This window comes from Oncorhynchus tshawytscha, linkage group LG11 (assembly GCF_018296145.1).
Source record: "Oncorhynchus tshawytscha isolate Ot180627B linkage group LG11, Otsh_v2.0, whole genome shotgun sequence".
NCBI lineage: Eukaryota > Metazoa > Chordata > Actinopteri > Salmoniformes > Salmonidae > Oncorhynchus > Oncorhynchus tshawytscha.
In genome coordinates this window covers 40,037,116-40,056,952 of record NC_056439.1, presented here as the reverse complement: position 1 = coordinate 40,056,952, position 19,837 = coordinate 40,037,116, and the positions used below count along the sequence as shown (strand labels likewise).

At 42.7% G+C, this 19,837-nt stretch overlaps 1 long non-coding RNA gene and 1 pseudogene across 2 annotated transcripts; one reads left to right on the top strand and one right to left on the bottom strand.

The window, feature by feature from the left end:
• Positions 1-10,049: 10,049 nt before the first annotated feature.
• On the bottom strand, positions 10,050-12,632 carry LOC112261973. 2 transcript variants are annotated; one of them, XR_006084578.1, is made up of 5 exons: positions 12,218-12,632; positions 11,739-11,973; positions 11,538-11,644; positions 11,023-11,110; positions 10,050-10,876 (listed from the first exon to the last, which is right to left on the bottom strand). It is a non-coding gene; the product is annotated as an uncharacterized LOC112261973 (long non-coding RNA). The 2 variants fall into 2 exon arrangements; XR_002955261.2 differs by lacking the exon at positions 12,218-12,632 and having other exon boundaries at positions 11,739-12,070.
• Positions 12,633-14,509: 1,877 nt separating this feature from the next.
• On the top strand, positions 14,510-19,045 carry LOC112262197 (annotated as a pseudogene).
• Positions 19,046-19,837: the final 792 nt, after the last annotated feature.

The following is a 19,837-nucleotide window of genomic DNA, read 5'->3' as shown; positions in this document are numbered from 1 at the left end:
GGAGGTGGTACTGGATAGACCGGACCGTGCAGGCGCACTGGAGCTCTTGAGCACCGAGCCTGCCCAACCTTACTTGGCTCGATGCCCACTCTAGCCCGGCCGATACGAGGAGCTGGAATATACCGAACCGGGCTGTGCACCCGCACTGGAGACACCGTGCGCTCCACAGCATAACACGGTGCCTGCCCGGTCTCTCCAGCCCCCGGTAAGCACAGGGAGTTTGCGCAGGTCTCCTACCTGGCATAGCCATACTCCCTGTAAGCCCCCCAAGAAATTTTTGGGGCTGACTCTCGGGCTTCCATCCGCTCTGCCGTGCTAGCTCCTCATAATGCCGCCTCTCTGCTTTTGCTGCCTCCAGCTCGGCTTTGGGACGACAATAATCTCCAGGCTCATTCCAGGGTCCTTTACCGTCCAATTCCTCCTCCCATGTCCATAACTCCAGGTGGTGCAACCTCTCCCACTGTAGCTGCTGCTGCTCCTGCTGCCTCTGTTGCCTCTTCTCCTGTTGCTCCTTTGGGCGGCTACACTCCCTGGTTTAGCCCAGGGTCCTCTCCCGTCGAAGATCTCCTCCCATGACCAGAAATCCTTGGTGAGCATCTCCTTTTTCGGCTGCTCCTGCCTGTTGACACGCCGCTTGGTCCGTTGGTGGTGGGTGATTCTGTAACGGTTTTCTAGTGGTGATGAAGGAGAGTCGGACCAAACTGCAGCGTGTCGATTGCGATCCATGTTTAATATCACAAAGAAACACGAACTTACAAAAAAAACAATAAACGAAACCGAAACAGCCTATCTGGTGCAAACTAACAACGAGTACACATAGGACACTAAGGACAATCACCCACGACAAACTCAAAGAATATGGCTGCCTAAATATGGTTCCCAATCAGAGACAACGATAAGCACCTGCCTCTGATTGAGAACCACTCCAGACAGCCATAGACCTTGCTAGACAACCCACTAAGCTACAATCCCAATACCACCACCAAAACCCCAAGACAAACACACCACAATTACAAAAACCCCATGCCACACCCTGGCCTGACCAAATACATAAAGATAAACACAAAATACTTTGACCAGGGCGTGACAAACAGAGCCTCTTCAACCTCAGGAGGTTGACTTCTAGACTCACTCCAATAGACTCACTCAGGAGGTTGAAGAGTTTTGGCTTGTCACCTAAAACCCTCACTAACTTTGACATATGCACAATTGAAAGTATCCTGTCGGGCTGTATCACCGCCTGGTACAGCAACTGCACCGCCCGCAACCGCAAGGCTCTCCAGAGGGTGGTGCGGTCTGCCTAAAACATTACCGGGGGCAAGCTACCTGCCCTCCAGGACACCTACAGCACCCGATGTCACAGGAAGGCCAAAAAGATTATCAAGGACATCACTGCCTGTTCACCCCGCTATCCTCCAGAAGGCGAGGTCAGTACAGGTACATCAAAGCTGGGACCGAGAGACTGAAAAACAGCTTCTATCTCAAGGCCATTAGACTGCCTACAGGCATAGATTAGAAATCACTGGCCAATTGAAAGAATGGAACACTAGTCACTTTAATAATGTTTACATATCTGGCATTACTCATCTCATATGTATATACTGTATTCTATACTATTCATTGGTATCTTAGTCACTTAATAATGTTTACATATCTTTCATTACTAATTTCATATGTATATACTGTATTCTATACTCTTCTACGGTATATTAGTCCATTCTACTCTGACATCGCTCGTCCATATGTACTATATAGTCTTAATTCATTTCTACTTAGATTTGTGTGTATTGGGTATATGTTGTGTAATTTTTTTTGATATTACTTGTTAGATATTACTGCACTGTCGGAGCTAAAAGCACAAGAATTTCACTACTAATCACGTGTATGTGACCAATAAAAATGTATTTGATTTGATATACTCTATTCTCGACATAGCTCATCCTAATAGATCTACTGCTGTACATACCATTTTCCTTCCAAATTATATAGCGTCTATACACACCATGTATTTAGACTCTGGATTCTCACACATACTCACTCTATGTTTGCGTTTAGACAGGTAGCCCAATTCTTATAATTGTTTTCACTAATTGGTCTTTTGAACAATCAGATCAGCTCTGAAAGAGAGCTTATGTGAAAAGATCTGATGTGATTGGTCAAAAGACCAATTAGTGGAACACATATCAGCATTGAGCTGCCTGTGTAAACACTGATTTTACAAAACATTAAGGACACCTGTTCTTTCCATGCCATAGACTGACCAGGTGAATCCAAGTGAAAACTATGATCCCTTATTGATGTCACTTGTTAAATCCACTTCAATCAGTGTTGATGAAGAGGAGGAGACAGGTTAAGGGATGTTTAAGCCTTGAGACATACATTGTCTATGTGTGTCATTCAGAGGGTGAATGGGAACGAGGTATTGTAGTAGGTGCCAGGTGCACCGATTTTTGTCAAAAACTGCAAAGCTGCTTGGATTTTCACTCTCAATAGTAGAGTTCATGCCCCGAGATACTCAGTGTATCTACTTTGGATTGTTATTTCTTGATTTCTTGTTTACATTTTAAAATATTATTTGTGTATTTATATTGTATTTGCAAGACATTCTACTGCACTGTTGGAGTTAGTAAACAAGCATTTTGCTGCACCTGTTGTAACACCTGCAGATCTGTGTACGTGACCAATAAACATTGATTTGGTTCATACAGTACATTTAGTAGAAAAACAGTGGGCTTGCTTTGTAAGTCATACATATCCCAGCATAAAGGATATTGAATTTCAAGGACCTTCCAAAAATCACAAACCGTATCCTTGGAAAAGGATTACGCTGACGTTATGTCACTATTCAATCAGGCTAAAAGCACTCTAGATCTTTTAAACACATACTTTAGGCATAATGTCAATGAGTTGCTGTGTAACAGTGACTGGTCAGAGTCAATATATCAGCAGTTTTCCCCTGATGTTCTCCTGTTCTCATTCAGTAGCTTCTACGGAGACATCATTATGAAACGTTTTTAAATGATTACTGATTGTTCAGGCAAATAACATGAAGGACAGTGGCTTACAACAACAGTCAGGCAAAAGGGAGAGGTAATTTGACTTTTAAATGTACATGATATAGGGGTGTGGATATTCCTTTCTCAAGAACAGAACAATACAAAAACAGAATGATACACAGTAGGTCTCTACACTACATGACCAAAAGTATGTGGACATCTGCTTGTTGAACATCTCATTCCTAAATAATGTGCATTAATATGGAGTTGGTCCCCCCTTTGCTGTCCACTCTTCTGGGAAGGGTTTCCACTAGATTGGAACATTGCTGCGGGGAATTGCTTCAATTCAGCCACAACAGCATTAGTGAGGTCGGGCCCTGATGTTGAAGTGATTAGGCCTTGCTGACAGTCAGCATTCCGATTCATCCCAAAGGTGTTCGATGGAGTTGAGTTCAGGGCTCTGTGCAGGCCAGTCAAGTTCTTCCACCATTTCTGTATGGACCTCGCTTTGTGCACAGGGGCATTGTAATGCTGAAACAGGAAAGGGCTTCCCTCAAACTGTTGCCACAAAGTTGTAAGCACAGAATCGTCTAGAATGTCATTGTATTCTGTAGTGTTGAGATTTCACTAGAACTAGAACTTCACTAGAACTAAGGGGCTTAGACCGAACCATGAAAAACAGCCCCAGAACATTATTATTCCTCCACTAAACTTTACAGTTGGCACTGTGCATTGGGGCAGGTAGCGTTCTCCTGGCATCCGCCAAAACCAGATTCATCCATTGGACTGTCAGATGGTGAAGCGTGATTCATCACTCCAGAGTCCAATGGCGGTGAGCTTTACACCACTCCAGTCGACGCTTGGCATTGTGCATGGTGATCTTAGGCTTGTGTGCGGCTGCTCGGCCATGGCAATCAATTTCATGAAGCTCCAGACAAACAAGTGAGTGCTAGTGAGTGCTGCTACCGAGGACAGACGATTTTACGTGCTAAGTGCTTCAGCACTCAGCGGTCCTGTTCTGTGAGCTTGTGCGACCTACCACTTCACAGTTGAGCCACTTTTGCTCCTAGACGTTTCCACTTCACAATAACAGCACTTACAGTTAACCGGGGCAGCTCTAGCAAGGCAGAAATTTGATTAACTGACTTGTTGGAAAGGTGGCATCCTATGATGATGCCACATTGAAAGTCACTGAGCTCTTCAGTAAGGCCATTCTACTGCAAATATTTGTCTATGGAGATTGCATGGTTGTGTGCTCGATTTTATACACAGTTGTGGCTGATATAGCCGATTCAACTCATTTGAAGGGGTGTCCACATACTTTGTTAGGAACATGTGGGCTATGTCATGCATGTGAGATTTCCTATTCTTCTTCTTCTTAACACAGTGGTGATTCTATTTAACACTCAGGACACAAAGTGCACCAGGGGTCTAATCAAGTCCACTTTTGATTGGGTTCCCTGCTAGTAATGACAGGGCAATCATCCAATCATCTGTACCCAAGCCAGATTGTCATCGGCAACCTTCTTGTCACCATTGTGATCTAATGACACCAGACATACGCACTAGCCCTTTCTGTAATCCATCTGTCTGACACCATAGTGCTACAGTGGGCCTAATGTAACTCAGCATGAGGGTGGAAGGAGATAGGAGAATGTTATTGGAATATGATATGGAAATGTTACGTGTAGCATGACCATCAGGCACAGTTTTATAAGGGTGTGTATGTGTGGCTTTGTGTGGCCAAATCTGTATTGAAACCAATGGAAGGGATGGCACCCAAACTAAGCTTCTCGCCACGTCCTGTTCCCATTCTCAGACAGAGTCAGAATCCATGTCTACATGGGAAACCAGACCAGCCCTAACCATACGATAGTAATGCAGATACACAGCAAATTCCTCAGGACAGTGGAGAGATCAAATCTCTTTACAGCTATTGGCTGTTTGCAGAAAGATAACCCAGCCTGCGCCTTTGCCATTACCCTGTGACATTTTGCAATGTGCTACAGACTATCATGCTGCTGGCCTCCATTGCATGGCAGGGCTGTGACCTGTGGCGGAAGGGAGGAGAACTTACCGCCACTGCCCAGTCCATGGAGGTTTGGAAATGAGATGGTGTTGACGTTTAAGTGGCTGATTGTGGATGGCAGCTCTCGTCACAAACAGTAGGTTTCTCTATCGTTTCATCACCACCACTATAATAGCACACAGTGTTGGTTTGTAGGCTGTATTTACATGGCTTAAAAATACAACTGACTTTATTGGTCTTTGGGGAATGTCAGTTGTTTTCTTTAGAGATAGGCCTGACTGTTTATCTTTTGAGTGAGGATAGGACAACCACATTCAACATCCCATCACCTGGACGGTGCCCAGTGCACGCATGCACACAGTCCCCAGCTCTAACAGGGTTTAGACACACGCAGATACATACACACACCCACACAAACATGCATACGCGCACGCACACACACAGTCCCCAGCTCTAACAGGGCTTAGATACACGCAGATACATACACACACCCACACAAACACATGTACGCGCACACACAGTCCCCAGCTCTAACAGGGCTTAGATACACGCAGATACATACACACACCCACACAAACACATGTACGCACACACACAGTCCCCAGCTCTAACAGGGCTTAGATACACGCAGATACATACACACACCCACACAAACACATGTACGCGCACACACAGTCCCCAGCTCTAACAGGGCCTAAACACACTTCACAAATTTGGTTATTATCCTCACCTGCTTGTCACTTGAATGAGCAGGAAGAAGACATCCTGAGCATGGGTTATTTTTGCAATGCAAAGTCCCCAACTCTGTCCGTGCAGACAGAAATATGATTTAATAATGGGCTCATGTGGTCATTGCTTTTCATCGCTTTCTTTTCTTCATGCTGTAAAACAGGTGCTGGCATCCACCCCCGAGAACAATGAGATGATGTTTATCATTTTCCCATGCAATCAGGAATGCTCAACTTTCAAGAATGTTTCCTTGATAATGTATATTTTTGATATAGGGGTGTGTGGTAAATGACTATAACGTTAACAGTCAAGCAACTAGCATGTGTGAGACTGAACAGGATTCGATTGTCTAACATGGGGGGCTGTCAACCATGAGTGTGAGTGGTGGCATGACTGACCACACACTGTGGGCCTCTGTCAATCAAAATACCACATAAGAGAAATGTGAATGCATGTCACATGTCCACCATGTGGATAGGAAGCATTGTAGAGATCATATTGTTTGAAATTCTGTGTTGAGCACATGGACACCCACTCTAGTCATTGAGCAAGTGCACTCAGAGTGGAGAATGCTCAGTCGTAGCAGTTGTTGTAGGAGGCCCCCTGTTTGTTTTTCTCTCTCCCACGATGTGTCTAGCTGGCAGACTTTTCACCAATTGTAAGTCCATTCTGCTCTTTTACTTAAAATCCTCCCACCTTTTGGAAATGACAAGACTGATCGTCTACATGACATATGAGAATTCAAGACTTGCTTTTGTTGCAGGCTATAAAGTGAAAGCAGTTTTGTGCCATATACTGTATGTTATAGTATGCAAATCACATGGGCAGATGACTATAACTTTAAATGTAGGTAGTTCATTTGCACATGATCTTGATAAATCAATATAGTGTGGAAACAAGCCATAACACAGTATCTACTGTTAGAGAACAAAGATTTTATTAACATGTCCCTCTCTCTCCCGTCCGTCACTGCGGCAGAGCACGGGTTACATTTGCATAATGAGTGGTGATGGGGTCAGGACTAAATGGGGAGTGCTGGAAAGAGCACAGTGGGGTGGAGGAAGGGGTACGGAAGAAAGAGGGGAGAGGGGGATACAACACAAATGCACATGTCCAACAGAGAGAATGTCAAAGGTAACAAGAGGAAAGGCAGGGCTCTGAGTTATCCGCTGTGTCAGTGTATGTATGGTATGTGCCTGTGTGTGTCCTTCAGTGCAAACATACTGCATTCATGTCGCTAGTGAGTTTTCACTACAGCTCTGTAACTGCAATGAAAATTACTGTTCATCTGATATTTAGGCTACGACAGTTTGGCTTGTGAATACAGGCCCAGATTATCCCACACCTAATCCTAAACGTAACCTTTACAGGGATGAAATTAGCCCCCCTATACGTGGGTTAAAATTAGACAGAATCTCTATATCAGACTCCGTGTTTATGTTGTGCCCTGTTACTCCACCATGCCTCAGGGTATGGTAACCTAGCTTAAGGCAAACAAATCTTCTCACATCCGTCTCCTGTGCACTGTTTGGAACTGCACACATGAACAACCCTTCTCAAAGTTACAAAAACATCTTCTGAAACATTTGTTACGCTAATCTTATCAGGTCAAATGAGGTAGACATTAGTATATCAGATTAATATTGCCTGGGAAAGGTTACCTAGCGGAACTGTGTATGGAAAGTTAGGACCAAAAATCAGCTCTGGCATTTCTAACACACCGGCCCATTTTGTGTTTTTTCCAAGGCCCCCACTATTAACCAGAACATTGTAATTTTGCACAAAAAACCTGAGTTAAACCGGATAAAGGCTCATTTGTATTAATAATGGCCATTATGACCAGACAGATGTGTAAACATGTCCCTAATGAAACTCCTGAAAGGGTTCTCTCTGTACAAATCAAAAACTACTTGTGTTTATCTTCAGACATGGGAGCAGGTTTATTTGGAACAACATTTCTTAGCCAAGGCCAACTTCCACATTTCATGGTCGCGTTACACCTGAAATATAGCAGTTGTATTACTGTATGTAATGAATGGATTTCCCTCAGCTCAGGGGAGGCTGCCTGTCCAATGTTATAGACTAATGGGATGTGAGATTTTCTCCACCCCGCAAGGTCTGATCAAGCCCCCCATTTTTTATGGGGCAGAGCGAAAAATGTGCAGTATTATAGCTAATCTCATGCTCTTTTACACATTTTCCCAAGAGTCGGAGAGAAATGTTGCCGTTTTAGAGCTCAGGGATTCGTGAAAGATGGGACAATCTCAATTTAACATTAATATGAACAAAATTTGAAATATATATTTTGAGAGACCAAAGTATCAGCTATCACACCATAAACAACCTAATTTATGTTTTTTCCTAAATTGCAACTAACTGGATTTATGTCAACTCCGTCAGACAACATAAAAGGCATTTAACAATTATTGACCAACAACTGTTTAAAAGGCTTTGGCTTGTTTAATTTTAACATTAGATTATTCAAATATGTAGCACAAATCTCCAAACTTGTTTTATAGCACTATATAATGCTCCAGGGCTAATTTAGTTAGCATTTTGACACGTTTTTCTACATTTAGAACACAAAACATTTATAAAGCAAACATTATCCCATCTTGCCTATGCTGCTCTGTACCATCACTCATTCATATATCCTTATGTACATATTCTTTATCCCCTTACACTGTGTATGACAGTAGTTTTTTTTGGAATTGTTAGTTAGATTACTTGCTCGTTATTACTGCATTGTCGGAACTAGAAGCACAAGCATTTCGCTACACTCGCATTAACATCTGCTAACCATGTGTATGTGACAAATAAAATTTGATTTGATTTGATTTGATTTGAAAAGGTTTAGCACAGCAAATATCGCAATAATTTAAGCATATGGTGCAGAACAGTGATTCAAATATTTTTTTCCTGAATTTGTACCCAAAAATATTGACTCAATCAGTGACAGAGTTGACAAGCCCCAGAGTTGACAGATACTCAAAACAGACATATTTTTGCCTCTAAAAATAAACGTTCAATACAAACATCTATATATAAAATGCTTTATTTGAAAATCCCCAATAAAAACAACCATTCTATCAGCACTTTGACGGAGTTGACGTTAGACAAAGATCTGACCGGTTTTTTTTTTACCTAGTTGACAAAAATGTAATTTTTCTTATTCAAGCCTCTCTCAAAATACAACACTGCCTCTTTAATGAAGACAAGTTTTTTTTCCCAACTAGCTTTTCAAAGACAGCTTGAAATGTAGCCTACACGTTTTGTGCTAGGAAGCAGTAAATCCCTGTTGCTGACCAATAATTAAAACTGGGCTAATAGCTCGCTAACTAACAAAGAATATCAACAAACGTGCACACGCTATGCTCGTTGACCAGAACAGCACATTCACTTATGGGTGATTGAAAGACCGTTCACTGGCTACCTGTCAATAGAATTCTATTCCGATGCACTCTGGCTCTGCCTACAACAAAATCACAGACTCTTGCAAAGTTAGATTTGTTTTGTTGCATTGAAAAGGGGCATATATGTTTATTCGATCACATTAAATGGTGCAATCTAATGGGGCGAACTCAGTGAAGTTTAATCTCGTGTCTGCGCGGCCTGGCATTTCTTCTGCGCAACAGTCTTGGAGGAGGTCCACGCCGTATGCGGTTTAGAGGGGAAATTGTTGTGACCATTGTGATTCAAATATAGTTTGTTGAAATCTTTCTTTTACACTTTTTTGGATAGTTTGAAAATCGGGATCTATGCATAGAGTAGACATGGAAATAAATAATATTGAAAGCATTTTAGAAAAATTCCAAAAACAAATCTTTTCACTTATAGAATTCCTCTAAAGTGTCAATTGTAAGCTCAAATAATGCAACAAAATGTAAAGAAAAAAAAAAAATGAACAAGTTTCCCCACCGGACAAGGATTGACCCGACTTTCAAGAAGCTATGAGCTAATTTCCTGCTGTTTTACACATTTTGCCATGAGGCTGAGGGAACATTTTGCAGTTTTAAAGGTAATGTCCTGTAATTCTAAACATTTCCTTCATGGCTTATGATGTGTTCATATGCTTTCTGGGGGGGCTCGACAAAAACAAATATTAATAATACTTTTTTTGGGGGGGTTGAGGGCCCCAAAGCTCATGGGTCCTCCCTGCATTGCGGGAGCTGCATGCTACGCCAGTGCTTACCACTGATGTTCAACGCCCAGGTTCACAATACTTGTCTTCTGGATACATGACCTAATCTTTAAGTCATTCACTCAAACTCATACTTGGAACCGCCAGACAAACAGCAAGTAATAAAGTGTCTTTAATGGAAGTCAGTAACTTCAGAACAAATCCAGAAAAGGCCATAGATCTTTGAGTATGTCCTTTTCATGACCATGATAATGTCACTCATCTGAGTAGCTCTGTATTCATTAGTTTCACCTCATACAACTGAGGTCTGCTCTCGCTTATGGACTTCTGCACCTTGCTCCCCCTGTACGGCATCTCCATGGTAATGGATAGGGGTAAAGCCCACCTTCTGCTCTATCCACTGGGCTACTGTCAGCAGTGTCCTGTCCTGGAGGGTGGGGCCTATTAGCTGCAGGCCAATGGGAAGGTATGCTCGATAGCGCTGTTGTCACAGAAACAGCAAGGAGTCCTGGAGCAGAAAATGAGAGAGTTGGAGGGGTAAATGTGAGAAAGTCGAGAGGGAGAGGGGTTGGCAGGGTAAGGTTGTTTGAAGGCCAGACTGTGAGGGGGATAAAAGATGGGTTAAACTTTAACTGCCCGCAAAGTTATCAGCTTCCCTGATGGAGATGATTTGTTTCAGATAGACCTTCATTTGGATTTGTAATCAAAGGGTTGACCGAAATAGGAATTCCAACCCAATTCCTTTGAAAAGGGAGGGTTAAATGATGAACATATTATTTCCTGCCATGTTGCCGTGTGAAGATGTCCTCCTGGGCACTACGTGTGGGGTTGTCTTCCTGCATGAAGTCCGTGTTGCGCATGGCGTCACTCAGTGTGGTGGGCGTGAGCAGCACGTCAACACCCGAGCTGGACACTTGCTTGAAGTCCTCTGCTATCAGACAACGCACCTGATGGGTCATCACAAAGTAGTGCTCATAATTCCTGTTAGAAGGGAGGTAAACATGAGGGTCTGTCTTAACTCTTGTCCAAATATTCAAATTCCTGCTTCCATCCTCAACACGACCAGCGATCTTACAGTAGTAGAAAAGTCTTGGTTTATACTGAAAGATGTGTTTGCTGTGTCTTACTGTCTGAGCAGGAAGTAGTTCCGAGAGGATTCTTCCTTGTATAACATTGTTAAATCCCTGGTGGCATACATGGTCACTACGGTGGCTTCTGGAGAACAATTCACAAATAATTCCATTTCAATCTTGCTTTACAATAACAACATCTCTTGTAAATGTAAACAAATACGAAGTACACATACAGCAACAATTAAAATAAACAAAGGTCGCCATCAAGGGCTGTGCTAGTTATAATAGCAGCATAATCTTTAGAATCCACTCATGGTCAATTTGATTTTATTTGGCTTCATAGCAATGGACTTCTGTCTTTGTCTTGCATTAAATGAGCGCTATTAATTCACATCATAGATCAACAATGAAACAACAGCATAGCCAGACAGACAAACCATCTGACAGATGTGAGGCATGAGCCACATGCCTCACATGTTCAAAGTTTTACCAACAATCTTCATGTTAATGTTAAACCACTGGGATGAACTGAGATGCCTGATCCTACTGGGAGGATAGGGTGATCTCACCTTGGAAATGCCCACACAGATGTTCCTGACATCAAAGTCACCCGGTAGGTCTGTCAGTGTGGAAGGGTTATGGTAGTAGAGTCTGACATCATGGCCTTGGAGAATACCTGTTTGACACAACAACCCGCACCCCAGGTCAACAAACCCCACATTGCAGTTTTACATGCCATAAAATTAACATTTCAGAGTAATACTTTTTACCTGGTCAGGAAAAAAATACTGGCCCCATGGGATGGCCATATAACATGCCTGACCCAGGACGGTGGCTGAGTCATGAACACTCCCGAGAACACTCCCGATGCCTGGGACCTCCATCGAGTTGACCAGGCGGATGAGGCCGTGTCTGGACACCAGGCCGTAGGTTGGCTTCAGGGCCACTATGTCACACAGGGCCCCTGGGTTACGGGTGGAGCCACCTGTATCTGACCACAAAGAGCTGTCAGGGGCCAGAACCAGGAGATAAGACCTTTAGTGTTTCAGAGTTCAATAAAAAGGTATTGTTGAGTCTCTTTGCTCCACTACGAGCTAAAAGTAAAGTGCTTCATAAATACATAAACTACGGTATTAGTCAATGCTCAGGAAGTTGCATTGTTAGCCACAGTGGTTGAGTATGTTCCTATTATGCAGCATTTTGCAACAGTATGGGAAACTTGAACTCAGCCCTGTGTCTGCAGACTCACATGAAGCTGGTGAGAGAGGCCATAGCTGCAGCACTTCCTCCAGAGCTGGCTTCCGTGATGACCCAGTCAGGGTCAGCCCCAGTCTGCTCTCTGTAAGGGGCGGCGTAGCTCCAGGTGTTCCGGACAGGTTCAAAAGCACGGTCAGTACTGACAAACATCGCTCGAGCTCTGTCACTTTTCACCGCAGATGCAGAAGTGAGACGTTGGTGGATGTGGTGGATTGAGACAAGCAATTTCGTGAGAAGAGCGGGTTGGCCTACTATTATGACCCCTCTATGGAAAGATGAGACTTTTACAAACACTATGGTGTACTCCGTTTTGCTCTATGACCCCCCACAAGCATCTGAAGTTGGTATAGCCGATCTGCCAACTTCTATCTGTAGCGTCAGTACAGCTTGAACTACACACTAATATTCCCCCTCTGTGGAAAGGTGAGACTCTCACCAACACGTACAGTGACAGTCAAAAGTTTGGTGGAGGGCAAACTATTTGGTAAAATACGAATTCCATGTTATGGCATGAACAGCTCAAATAAGCAAAGAGAAACGACAGTCCATCATTACTTTAAGACATGAAGGTCAGTCAATCTGGAAAATGTCAAGTTTCTTCAAGTACAGTCGCAAAAACCATTAAGTTCTATGATGGAACTGGCGCTCATGAGGACCTACTCAGGAAAGGAAGACGCAGAGTTACCTCTGTTGCAGATGATAAGTTCATTAGAGTTAACTGCACCTCAGATTACAGCCCAAATAAATGTTTCACAGAGTTCAATGATCAGACACATCTCAACATCAACTGTTCAAATGAGACTGCGTGAATCAGGCCTTCATGGTCGAATTGCTGCAAAGAAACCACTACTAAAGGACACCAATAAGAAGAAGAGACTTGCTTGGGCCAAAAAACACCATCAATGGACATTTTACCAATGGAAATCTGTCCTTTAGTCTGATGAGTCCACATTTTAGATTTTTGGTTCCAACCGCTGTGTCTTTGTGAGACACAGAGTAGGTGAACAGATGATCTCCGCATGTGTGGTTCCCACCGTGAAGCATGGAGGAGGAGGTGTTATGGTATGGGGGTGCTTTGCTGGTGACACTGTCAGTGATTTATTTAGAATTCAAGGCACACTTAACCAGCATGGCTACCACAGCATTCTGCAGTGATACGCCATCCCATTTGGTTTGCGCTTAGTGGGACTGTCATTTGTTTTTAAACAGGACAATGACCCCAAAACATACCTCCAGGCTGTGTAAAGGCTATTTGACCAAGAAGGAGAGTGGTGGAGTGCTGCATCAGACGACCTGGCCTCCACAATTTCCTGACCTCAACCCAATTGAGATGGTTTGGGATGAATTGGACTGCAGAGTGAAGGAAAAGCAGCCAACAAGTGCTCAGCATATATGGGAACTCCTTCAAGACTGTTGGAAAAGCATTCCTCATGAAGCTAGTTGAGAGATTGCCAAGAGTGTGCAAAGCTATCATCAAGGCAAAGGGTGTCTACTTTGAAGAATCTCAAATATAAAATATTTTTTGATTTGTTTAATACTTTTTAGGTTACTACATGATTCCATATGTGGTATTTCATAGTGTTGATGTCTTTACTATTATTATACAATGTAGAAAATAGTACAAATAAAGAAAAATCCCTGAATGAGTAGGTGTGTCCAAACTTTTGACTGGTGCTGTACATGTTGTATTTTTCTAGGATGCCCACAGGCCTCACAAGACTTGTCTGAAGGTCCCCTGGTACCAGTTAAAAACATTTATAGAAGTACACTCTGGACACTGTTTAGTGCCAAAAATAAGTGTTTAAATACATATAAAAAAATGTTTCCTGATCAGTCTTATATCTCTCAGATATAGGACAGACACTTCAGAACAAACTTACTTTGGATTTTTTGGGGGGACTATCTGTTGTGAATCTGTTATTCATTGTATTTGTTTCTACAGGCTAATAGCAGTAAGGTCAAATACCGTTTTGAATCAAATCATTAAAATATATATAATTTTATATATATATATATATATAAATGTTTTCCTTGGTATGACCTTCTAAAAAACAATCCCGGGCTTTGACAGAGCTTAGACAGTAATGGGATTATACAAGACTGAAGAACAAGTGTATTGACATATTATAGCTAGTTGATGAACATAATCATGCATCTTTTGAGACAGTTGTCATGCGGTCAGGGGTCTTGTCTCCTAATCAGGAGAGCACCATGTGTGAGAACATTCCTCCATGGAGGTCAGAAGAGACTGTTCAACACCACCTCCAACAGCCGTATGACAATCATGCCTGCTTGGGAGATAAATAGATAAGGCAGCAATGATGTCTTTCGGTTCACTAAAAACGCTGGGTTATGGACTAAGGAAGTTATCCTCAAAGTCCATGCTGCAGGTCTTAACCACATTGACGCCAGCATGAGAGGTTGTTGTGATATTCTAGCTTGATAGATTCCTTCTTCTTCTTCTTCTATTAAGTTTAACGGCTGTTGACATCCAATAAATGTTGCATTAACACCACCAACTAGACTTGAGTACAGCTCCATTATACTTTGCTTTATAAAAGGTAAATTAATCAACAAATAATCTACCTTCTAACCCTACATTCATTAAAAACCCAGCACCTTACTCCACTATTTAAATCTATCTAGTCCTACCTCAGGCCAACAGCCTGAAAGAAGGGGACACCACCACTCAACACAACCTGTAACACAACCTGACGTCAAATCTCTTACACCCAAATACTTTTCTGCAGCTGCCACCACAACCTCTATTTTCTGCAACTTGCATTCCATCCCAGCAGTAGTTGATAGCCATTGCTATGAACACTAAAAAGCCAATCTTACTGAAGCATATATCATTTATTGGCCTATCTCTCTGTACTGATACATATCTACTACTCACACGAATACTCTCAGGATCCTTCCCCCTTGACCTGTCTTCCTCAACTTTCCTCACTGCCTCAGTATGCAACACCCTTCGCTCTACTCTAACCCTGGTAACCTCAACCTGCCTCTCTCACACTGGACATTTCTGATCCCCAGCCCCATGGGCACCCTTACAATTAACACATACCGCTTATTTCCCCAATGCTACACATTCCTTTGTCTCATGCCCTTCTGCACACTTCACACACCTAGGAACCTCCCTCCTACACACTGCTGCCACATGCCCATAAGCTTGACACCTGTAACAACGTAATGTATTCAGCACATAAGCTCATACGGGATAACTGAAATAACCTAACAACACATTGTCGGCCAGAGACTCAACATCAAAACTCAAAAGAACAGACAATGACTCTTCTGCTTCACCACTCACCCGATTAATTCTCTTGAAGTGACCTTATTTTTATAGGCTATCTCTTCATTTCAAGCCAGTGTTTTTCCTATGTCCTTCTCAGAGTTCTTAAAGGAGATAGACTATCAGATCTTTTATAGATAGCTTATATGAAGACAGTTGTGAGACATCTTCACAATAGCCTTTTTGTGCACACACCACAGTTTCGTGAAAAGGAAACTGCCCTCATTCAGAGCTGACTGAGCATCTGTTGTTTTGCTATTCACATTTGGTCTGTGTATGAGAGAGAGATCTGAGTGGGCAAAATAGATCACCCCTGGAGATGAGGAGAGCTCTTCTGACACAAAGGGAAAGTTGACTGCTATGGCACATGGTTTGGGTGTTAAATTCAAACTGTGAATGTTAGGCTAAACCTCACACTTAGGCCTAGATGTGCTCTTTGAAGAGGTGGGGGCCTGCTGTTTCTTTATGGTTACCTCTCAGTCTAATCAGTGATGATCTTCCCAGCTAGTTTCAGTGTTCTTGTCATCTTGTGGCCTCTGTTCGTATCCGAATTCACTTGTCTCAACGTCTACTTGAACTGATTGCGTTTTGCCTTATTTCTGTGTTGTTTCTGCCCTCTCAGGTGGGTATGGGGCTGCCACCAAGGCCATGAAGAGAGACCTCCTAAACATCAACCAATCCGGCAGTGAGTTTCCCCTGATCCTGGGCCGTGACGTGTCCGGAGTCATCATCGAGTGTTTTCTGGATGTGGCACCAGACTACTTCAAATAGGTGGATGAGGTAACACACAAACAAATTGGCCCCAGGATGCAGTACAATAGGGTGGTACTCTCTGTGGGAAGGGTTGGGGTTGTGTGTGTTTGTTTGTTTGTTTTTGTGTTACCGCTTTGTTTACTTAATCCAAGTGCAGCTGAAATGTGAAGCACCTCATTGCATCATTGTTAATGTCTGTGGTTTTCCTATTATGTTTCTCATAGCTTTCAGAGAACATAGACTATCAGATCTTTTACACAATAGCCTATAAGAAGTCAAATGCGAGACATGTTCACAATAGTATGTTCACAATAGTATGTTCACAATAGCATGTTCACAATAGCATGTTCACAATAGCCTGAATTTCCCTTTCACCTAGTGAAAAGGATATTCAGCAACCCTTGGAGGACAGTGATAAAAGAGCTTTTTTATGGTTAAAAAGTAAAACCAACGCGTTTTGTACCTTGGCCTTCGGGAATTACAGATGGTGATGAGCATTTTATAAATGTTTGTATAATGTTACATCATCACACCACCTTTGGGCCATCTGGTCAACTCGTCATCAGTGTGTCAGTGAAACACGATCCCATCATATGGATGTGAAGATATACACAAACAGAGAATTCAAAATGTCACAATCTTGGTATCTGTGCCATCCATGCAGGGTGTTACCAGTGCTTGGTTGGTTAAGCCAGTGTTTTTTTCCTTCTCAGGTGTGGGCGGCCATTCCCCCTTGGAAACATGGAAGCCTGGCTGAGATTGTGGTGTTGAGTGCAAATGTGGTACTGTTTTGTTTATGATTCCTTTATGTTTTTGTGTTGTAGTTTGTTTTCCAAACCATTGTTTGCTTGTGGTTATTTCTACAATAAACATGAACATATGTGTAGTTGAATATTACTACTGCCAGGGATACTCTGCTTTCTTTAGCATGTTCAAGAGAGAATGCATTTGGATACATTAGTATAGGCAATATTAGGTGTCTCCTGTGGGCTAAATGCTATTGCTAGGCTGGAATGGAATTTTGGGATGGTGTCAGATTTGAGAATAAAAGCTACCGGCAGAGATAGACTCCATGGTGCTGCTCAGTGAGGCATAGTCATTAATGACAGGCTCATTAAATAGGCTTTCTGTGTGATGAGGAGCCAAATGAGGAGCAAGCAGGACTGCAGACAGACTAGCCAGCTCTGAGTTGGCATCGTTGCGCAGGGATTTTAATGGATGATGATGACTCAACATTTTCAGATAGTGACATGTTTGGTCGGAGGTTTGTGAGGCTCAAGGTAAAAGTTATCTAGGATCAGATTTCCCTTCCCCCTTATCCTACCTCACCTTTTGGAGGATGAACCTATATCTTTGACCTACTCTTGAGTCCTGAGTGTGACTGGGTCCGGTGTCCAAAAAGCCCAAATTTCTGAGTCACACGGAGGTGGCGGCCGCTCCTTACGTGTCTGTCAGAGCCTGGTCTGCCCTGGTCAACACAGGAGGCCTTAACAAGGACAACTGTGCCAAGAAACAGCAAACACACACACGCACATGCACATCTCCTGCCAATTTGAGGTCAACTTGTCTCTTTCCCCCTCTAACCCCTGCTGTTGTCCCTATTCATCCCATATAATCCTCATGTCTTTGATCTTGTTGATTATTCCACTTGGTTATTTCATAAAAAGCCTGTCTGTATGAAACCAGTGGGTTATGAGCATGGGGAGGGAATTGTACTAGATACCTAGAGAGGTTAATGGGATTCTGAGAAATTCTGGCGTTTAAGCCCTTGTTCTACTTACCCAAAGCAATACTACTATACAGTCGTGGCCAAAAGTTTTGAGAATGACACAAATATTAATTTTCAAAGTTTTTTGCTTCATCTGATAACTCTTCATAACATTCTGGAGTATATGCAAATTGCAACCATACAAACAGAGGCAGCAGACTTTGTGAAAATTAATAATTGTGTCATTCTCAAAACCTTTGGCCACTTGTAGACTTCCAGTCATTGCGTTAATGCTAGTTAGCGTTGGCTCGCAAAACGACTCGGTAAGTAGAACACAGAATCTCGCAGCATCCCTTAAAAACCTCCATGGTGGCATTTATCTGAATAGGATGAGGATTGTTCCCCTTGGGTCAGTTAACTGTAATCAAGGATTGGGCACCTCTCTCTCACTGCCACAGTAAACTCTCATTAGTGTGTGGGAAAATAAGTCTCTCCAGTTAATAAAATAAACTCTCCATCTCTCCCTCTCTTTCTCTCTCCTCCACCGTCCTAGTTTTGATCTGGTTCAGGATAATGTGGGCGCGGACACAGAGAGCTGGGCTCTGGGCCTTCTGAATCTGTGGTGTGGCACCAAGCACGTAACCCTGGTAAAGCCCTTCCTCCAGAACACCGACCTGCTGGACATCGCTGACAGAATGCTCCATACCGGGGTCTCCGTGTTATCCAAAGCACTCAAGGCAACCATGGCAGCATTTCTGTATTTAATCTAATGCATCCTTTATTCACACAGATTGACTACAGAACCATATACAACGCCTACCATGATCATGTACAGCAAAGAACTTACTAGACTTTTGAAATGTCCCCTTATAAGGCAACACCCAATCTCACTCCCCTTGCTTGTCATCCCGCCCTCACATAGTAACACCGACATCCTGTTGGCATTTGTGGTGTACAGACTGCAAAATGTGCAGTGCATTTGAGGTTTTGTGCACGCCTTTTTTCTCTCCTTGTCATAGTCCCACCCACCACATCACCACATGATCCACAAGATGTACTGATAGCTGTATGTTTAAGTGGGTCTCATCACGGAGAACCAGAGCAGTGCTGATTACATTTATCACTGCTCAAATACTGTAGCAGGAATAGGTAGGACTTGAACACAACATTTGTTCCTCAACTGCAGTGTATGATATTCCATTTTCTAGCTCTGAGTCTCTACTTTTATCCAATGTAAAGAAAAACATTCCACATTTTGCTACACAGGATTGAATCCAGGTGGTAGGTCACAAATGGTACTCCAGTGCCATAAGGTAATCACTTTATCAGTAATGTAGTAATTTCTAGTAACGGAAATGGAAAACCATTTACTCTGGGAAATAGAAACTTAAGACGAGGGGGATGTGTGTGTGTGAAGACATGGTTTGACTTGGGGGAGCCCCATAGAAACATGCACTGTCCCTGTCCCCCGCTATAGGGCAGCTAACCGATCGCTGCAGCTGTACATAGTCTATTGGTAAATAGCCCACCCATTTTCACCTACCTCATCCCCATACTGTTTTTATTTATTTACTTTTCTGCTCTTTTGCACACCAATATCTCTACCTGTACATGACCATCTGATCATTTATCACTCCAGTGTTAATCTGCAAAATTGTAATCTATTCGTCTACCTCCTCATGCCTTTTGCACACATTGTATATAGACTCCCCCTTTGTTTTCTACTGTGTTATTGACTTGTTAATTGTTTATTCCATGTGTAACTCTGTGTTGTCTGCTCACACTGCTATGCTTTATCTTGGCCAGGTCGCAGTTGTAAATGAGAACTTGTTCTCAACTAGCCTACCTGGTTA